Here is a 7,392-nt window from a genome sequence, read left to right as displayed (position 1 = left end):
TATATTCTGCTTTTCCAAAATCCATCCAGCCAGATTAGCATGTTAATGCTAGCTTGCATGGGGTACTCTCTCAGAGTAAGTGTGCCGAATTTTTTTTAATGAATTATGATGATAATCAAAGGCTTTGAGTAATTATTAGATTAACCTGTATAATAATAGCAAATCATAACAAGAGTTTCATGAACCCTAGCTTTCAATTCTTAAGTTTAGACAAGTGTGTACGTGTATGTATGTGTATACCTTTATTTGTACTTCTGAGAATTTATGTAATTTATTTACTACTTGTTTTTTAAGTCATTTGAAGAAAATAAATTACCATCTAGAGAATGGAAATTTAATGCCAAACACCCTAAAATGAGAAATTAACAGGGTGATATTAGTATTGACTTCTAAACTCATGCTTCATATTGAAAGACAAACCGTTGAACTTCATAGATTTATGTCAGTTCTCATGGTTTTCACCAGTTCTCACAGCCTTTTAAAATGCTAGGTAAACATATATGCTGCTATCTTTCATGTTTATGTTTGGTTTGTCAAAGCATAAACTAAATAATTTTATTCTGCATAAAATCAGAAAGATACTATTTTTTAAAATGAGGATTGATACATGTGAAAAATTGTATGGAAATTAGAGACAATGTGAAATGTAATTTAATAGCAGGTTAGTTGGAATAGTTATAAGAGAAAATACAAACTGTGATAGTTAGAGAAGAGATATAAGAAGTAAACTCAGCTTGGATGGTTCTTCCTTATAGTATAGACATTGAAAAACATTTTCAAAGTTTAAGTAAGAAAACAACTCAATAAAATTGAGAAAAGAGATATGAAAATATGGAGTGATAACTGTTCACTTTTAGCTTGACTATGGTAAGACTGTACATCTAAACTTTTCATAAGCATAAACAAAATTTGGCCAAAAAATCTGGAATTCATTAAGTTACTGATAGCCACCTGACACTAGTTCATAAAGTAAGGGACTAATTGCTAATTTATAGGTTTTAACTGTGTTTTACAATAACACAATAAATGTACAATAACACAATTCAATGTAGTTGAATGATTTCAAATGGTATATTAATAAACATTTCAAAAAATGTATTTAAGTATCAAATATGTATTTTAAAAGATGTAACTGGCACAAAAAATGATGTTAGGTAGTTGCCCAAAGTTTGTTTGTTTTTTTCTCTTGGCCATATGTATATAAGTTAAACAAATACGAGAATAAATTAAAAATGAAATATTAAATATATAATAAATAAAATGTGATATAAAGATTTGGTAAAATATATGAAAGTGATGTAAAATTAACATCTTCAAAACCTCAAAATAGAATGCCAATGAGGCTAGACCTTTTCAAGGACTGAAGTGTTCCCATTCACCATTCGGGTACTTCCCTCATAGTTAAGGTATTTGAGAAATCAAACTGAACATCAGAAAGTTGATTAGTAAGCAGAAACTCAACAGCAGGACATCTGGCTAGTTTTGATAACTATATCAGCAAGGTCATATAAAAATCTGGGATCCACTTGAGAACAATGTAGTTGAATTCTATGATGTTGGAGATACTATATAAATACATTTTATAATAGTCAGTAGCTCCCTGTTCTACCAGGGGCTCCCATATTACCAGGAGATGGTCTTTATAGGCTTAATTTTTAGGAAAGTCCAGAGAACCGGCTCCTGAAAAATTAAGATGACACTCTTGAAGAAAACAATGTTTATGTCGACTTCTGAGGAAGACAAGCGGCCTGGGAAAGCAGGCACTCAGCCTGTGGGAGGTGGCAGTGGAAAATGTATCCCCAACAGGAAATACCAGACTTTAATCAATGGAAAGGTGCTTTTGTTGAGTATAAAATAAGGTCATATTCCATTTCTGCTTTCATTTCTCAACCCGCTCTTTCCTAGTATGTAAAATAGCCTACAGAGTTGCTGAGTACATTAAACAAAATAATGTCATATGGCAAGCACTCAAGAATAATATTATGATTATTTGTCCTGAGAAGCTGGTCATATGTTGTGTGTATGTTTGAGAATGGTGATTGTGAAATCGAAGAAACCATTTTACTTGGAGGGACGTGTGGGGAATGTGGGCAGCCTTAAGTATAGATCTGAAATCACTCAAGGGAAAACATTCCTTCTACTTTGGCACTCTGGCAGCAACGGCTGTTGTGGTAGCAGCAACAGCTGTGGTAAGCCCTGAGGTCCTGGAAGCAACAAGGCTGGAGTGGCCGTGAGGAGTAGACAGGAGTGGGATGAAGAACACCTTGAGCTTCCAAGGAATTTCTGAGGAGAGAAAGGATGAATGATTTTAAGTCCCAAAGCAGGGTCTTGAGAGCAGCATAACATGGTGCTAAGCTGACAGCATCTGAACTTTGGTAGGATCAGTATTAATTGTGTGGCCTTGGACAAGTTATTTAACCTTTTGAAATCTGTTCTCTTGTCTGTAATGTAATGAGGATGCTGATAGGAATGCCTATCTCTTCAGAGCACTGCTGTGAGGATTAAATAAGAAATCCGGATGAATTGCCCAGCCCAGTAAAAACACTCAGTAAATACTGGCTCAGAAAGAAAAAAATGAAACAAAATGTAAAACAAACAAAAATAAAGCATTGTTTTCCCCAAGGCTGTAGTGTAGAGAAACAAAAGAATGAATTTTTATAACTGAATGCTTTTGTCCCAAGTCTTGACATTCTGCACACAGTGGATCCATAGTCACATATAAAATGCATGTGTCTTTCTTTTTTTCCTACTGAAGCCATAGGCCCCTTTAGATTTTGGCACTAGCTGTAAAAGCCAAACAGCAGGAATTTCTGGGCCACATTTAAGGTGATTGATCTTTTATTTTCAGAATATCTTTTGTCAGAATGTCAGTGAGTTGCATCTCTGGACATAATCTTGAAATAAAGATGAGCAGCTTTTCTTCTCCATACTTAAAGTGTCCTTTATTTCCAGGTAACTAGCGACAAGCTAACTATTTGATAAGATGCTTCACAGAAATGGAAAACAAGGGGACTGAGTACCAGTTGCTCTAAAGAGTCATAGCCTTGAAGCTACGAGCCCCTAGGGAGAGGCCACTGGGAAAGTGCTGAGCAGACTAAGGAAATACTCCAATCAGAGCTGAATACCAAGATAGTTGCCTATGGGTTAGATTTAAAAGATTAGTGGAATATACCTCACTGTTCACAGGAAGGGAGGCTATCTCTGATGATCTTCCTATACTAGAATCCTCATGGAACAAAGAAATAACATTGAAATGTTGACATCCAGACTTGTATACAATAATTTTAAGATTTTCTGCTTCTATTTCTAGATTCTTGAGTATTTAGTTACGCTACTCCCAATGCAAAAATTAATCCTTAGGCTATCAAGGACAAATCTGGCTTCGAAAGTACTAAGGCATCCAGAAAAAAGAGAATTAAGTCAACTAAAAGAAGGCTAATGCCTAAATGTATCAGTCGAATTGGTCTTATTATCATTGCTTTGGTCCACATAACATGAAATATTTACAGAAGTTGGAAAAGCTTGCATAGGTTCTTTTGTTTGCATTTGTCAGCTCTGTTGTCCTTCTGAACTCACTATACAAAAAGAAAATTCCGTTAAGCATTGAGAGGATGAGGAAGGCATGCTTTCTAGTTCTACTCCTTCTCCCATTCATTCAAGACATTAAATGATAGATAATGCTCAGGCTAAATACATAAAAGGAAATTAGTCAATCTGCTCCAAAAAAGAAAAAAAAAGTTTGAGATCTAGAGAAAACAGGAGAGAGAGAGAGAGAGCTTAAGAAACATCTATCTGAATTCTGAAAAGGGAGGGATGAACAACTAGAAAGGTGTGAATGACTTCCTGGAGGTCTTGGAAGGCAGTTTGGTGGCTATGGATGAGAGCAGGGGCCAGCTGCAGATGGCCATTGTTCAGCTCAGACTCTACTATTTGCTAATCATGCAATGTTGGTCAAGTTACTTAGTATTCCATGTCCTAATATCCTTACCTGTCAAAAAGCGGTAATAATAGAACCTACTTCAATGCCTGGATATATGAATACATTACAAAGTAGAAAGCACTTAAAACACTACATTACATTCAGTCAACACCACATAAGTAGAGTTTCACAGTAAATGCCAAAATCTAAAGGGACCTAAGGCAATAGGCCTGCCCTGAACTCAGGCAGGTTCCATTAATTTACATGGAAAAATACGCATATAAATTAGGTTTTGTGCTCTTGTTGTTGTCCTTGTGTGTTCCCTCATGAACTTGTTTTCTGACACTACAATTCTAAGATTATGGTATTGACTAGCATCTCTTCCCCATCTTGTGTACATTTGTAAAGATGCATATTAGTTTTGGCTGCCAGCCATACCATCTGGTCCTAATGGTTAAGGGAACAGAGAGGTAACTGAGGAGATAATTTTTTTTTTAAAATATTCACGAATTAGGTATATAAGAACTAGTTGCGTCTGAATCAAATTATGAAAGTTAATATGTTTGGGATAAAAATAGCTAAGGATGTTTAAATATAGACATTTCTGAAGTAATCCTTTTAACTCAGTCCTTCACCTAAAGTAACAAAATGGAATGCTGTGACTAATTTAATTTTGATAGCCTGAATTTCTGTGCTGTTTTAAATATAGTTTAATCATAGCTTGTTTAGGACATCTGTGGTATAATGGGAAGTTGATTGAAATTGGAATTAGAATAATGCTTTCCAAACGGTTGTCTGTAGGAAACAGGTCCTGCAAGATGTTTGCAAGTGTTCTATGAAAAGAGATTTCTTCAGCAAAATAAGTAGGAAAATGTTGAATTAGCAGATCTCAGTTCAGAACCCAACTTTGCCATTTATAGGTTATGTAACTCTGAAGAAGTCACACGTTTTCTGAACTCCACTTGTAATTAAGAGAGGAGACCACCCCTCATATTGTCTTATGCCCAATTTCTGCCTCCAAAGAAAGAAAAACTAAAAACTAAAAGGCAGAAATGAAATCTACAAGCAGAAAGCCGGGTGCCACACCCTGGTAGTTAAAGATCGACCTCTGACCTAATCAATTATGTTATCTGTAGATTACAGACATTGTATAGAAAAGCACTGTGAAAATCCCTATTCTGCTTTGTTCTGATCTAATTACTGGTGCGTGCAGCCCTCAGTCACGTACCTCCTGCTTGCTTAATTGATCATGACCCTCTCACGTGCACACCCTTAGAGTTGTGAGCCCTTAAAAGCGACGGGAATTGCTCACTCGAGGAGCTTGGCTCTTGAGACAGGGGTCTTGCGATGCCCCTGGCTGAATAAACCCCTTCTTTCTTTAACTTGGTGTCTGAGGAGTTTTTCTACGGCTTGTCCTGCTACATTGATTCTCTGACTGGGAAAGCCAGGTGATTGACAGATGGTCGAGGCAGCTCCTTAGACTGCTTAAACCTGCCCTGTGGAACATCCCCGTGGGGGACTCCAACCAGCCTGAGCGAAGCGGACCCTGAGAGCGCTCCCAGGTAGGCATTTGCCCTGGTGGGACACCTCACCAGAGCAGTATGTGGCAGACGCCTGTGGAGGATCAATGCAGTGGCTGAACACTGGGAAGGAACGGGCACTTGGAGTCTGGACATCTAAAACTTGATAAGACCAGTCTTTGAAACTTGCCCACTCTGTTTGAGTGGAAGCGTGGCTTCATCACCCATGGCTTGCCTTTATCGGCACTTTGGTTTTGGTTTTGACTTGGTTTGAATTGCTTGACAGGATTGGTCTTGGAAACTTGCCTACTCCATTTGAGCGGAAGCGTGGCCTCATCACGCACGGTGTGCCTGTACCGGCCCTTTGGTTTTTGTTTTTGACTTCACTTGGATTGCTTGATACTTTGGTTTCGGTTTTGACCTGGCTTGGATCTGGATACTCTGATTTTGGTTTTGATTTTGGTTTGTTGCTAACTGCTAAAGTGTGTGTGTGCCTTTTTAGCCGTTTTTTGTTTTGTGGTGTGCCTGTGGTGTGAGCCCGGTGTTTTGTCTCGAAGAAGCATAGCTCCTGCATAAATAAGCCCACCCTATTAGGAACTATGTTGAAAAATTTCAAAAAAGAATTTAAAGGAGACTATGGAGTACTGTGACTCTAGGAAAACTTAAAACTTTGTGTAAGATAGACTGGTCAGCATTAGAGGTAGATTGGCCATTAGAAGGAAGCCTGGACAAGCCCCTTGTTTCAAAGGTGTGGCACAAGGTAACCTGTAAGCCAGGGAACCCAGACCAGTTCCTCTACATAGACAAGTAGTTACAGCTGGTTTTAGACCTCCCCCCCCGCCACCCCCAACACACAGTGGTTGAGAGAACAGCAGCGTAAGCGGCTGGCAGAGACAAGGAAAGACCAGCAGACAGAGAGAAAGGAAAGAGAGAGGAAAAGAGGCAAAGAGAGAGAGGAAGAGACAAAGAGGGAGTCAAGGAGAGAGAGAGAAAGAGACAGAGGCAAAAGTAAAGTCAGAGAGACAAAGTCAAAGAAAGAAAGAGAAAGAGATATATGCAAGTAGTTAAGAAAAAAAAAAGTTTATTCTTTTAAAAGCCAAGGTAAATTTAAAACCTATAATTAATCATTGAGGGTATTCTCCGTAACCCTATAACACTTCAATACCACTTTGTTGTCAGTGTAAACAAGGGCGTATCCCGAAAGCACTGAGGCCTTGCTATCAAAAATCCTTCACCCAGTAACCAGCACCCAAATGCATTCAATCTGTAGCGGGAACTACTTTGCTAACAAAAACCAAAACAAACAAACAAAAAGTAAAAGAAGTAACTTTTAGAGGAAACCTCATTGTGAGCGCACCTCACCAATTCAGAAGTATCCTAAGAAAAAAAAAAAAAAGGAAAAAAAAAGGGGGGGCGGAATTTATATAAAAAGAGTATTATATAGTAAATTCTTGTCCTGAAATAAATTAACTGGTTGTTTTAAGAAAGAAATATTTGTAATAAATCAGAAAATTGAGGCATGTCGAAGAATTGTCTGCGAAAGTCATGAAAGAGAAAAATGTTATAAAAAAGGATTTATGCAAAAAATGTTGTATAATTTAAAAGTAACTAGGCCTCCGGAATGTAAAACTCTTGAGGAAAAAAAAAAAAAACAGTTTTGTGCAAGGTGTATAAGAAAAGAAAATATATCTTTGGTAAAAGGATTATAAGGAGGCATAAGAATGTACATTTTTACCTACATTAAAAAGTTAAAAAAAATTACGGTTTTGAAGGTTTAGGCAAGTTTTAAAACACTAATTGTAAAAAAAATTCTGTCTGTAAACATATAAGCTAAAGAAGTATCATCCAGTTTTTCTGTGAACTGGACATTAAAGTGAAAGCATAACAGGTTTTTCTTAAAGCACCAATCTGCTCTTTAGCAAAAATTATAAAAGGTTAAAAAGAGTCTATGAA

At 37.1% G+C, this 7,392-nt stretch overlaps 1 pseudogene; it reads left to right on the top strand.

The window, feature by feature from the left end:
- The first annotated feature begins 2,032 nt into the window (after positions 1-2,032).
- The window catches only part of LOC111527054, a 127,942-nt pseudogene continuing 122,582 nt past the window's right edge, over positions 2,033-7,392 (top strand).

The sequence above is a fragment of the Piliocolobus tephrosceles genome, chromosome 19, assembly GCF_002776525.5.
Source record: "Piliocolobus tephrosceles isolate RC106 chromosome 19, ASM277652v3, whole genome shotgun sequence".
Classification (NCBI taxonomy): domain Eukaryota; kingdom Metazoa; phylum Chordata; class Mammalia; order Primates; family Cercopithecidae; genus Piliocolobus; species Piliocolobus tephrosceles.
Note: the sequence above shows the minus strand (reverse complement) of the source record. Positions and strands in the feature narration are given on the sequence as shown.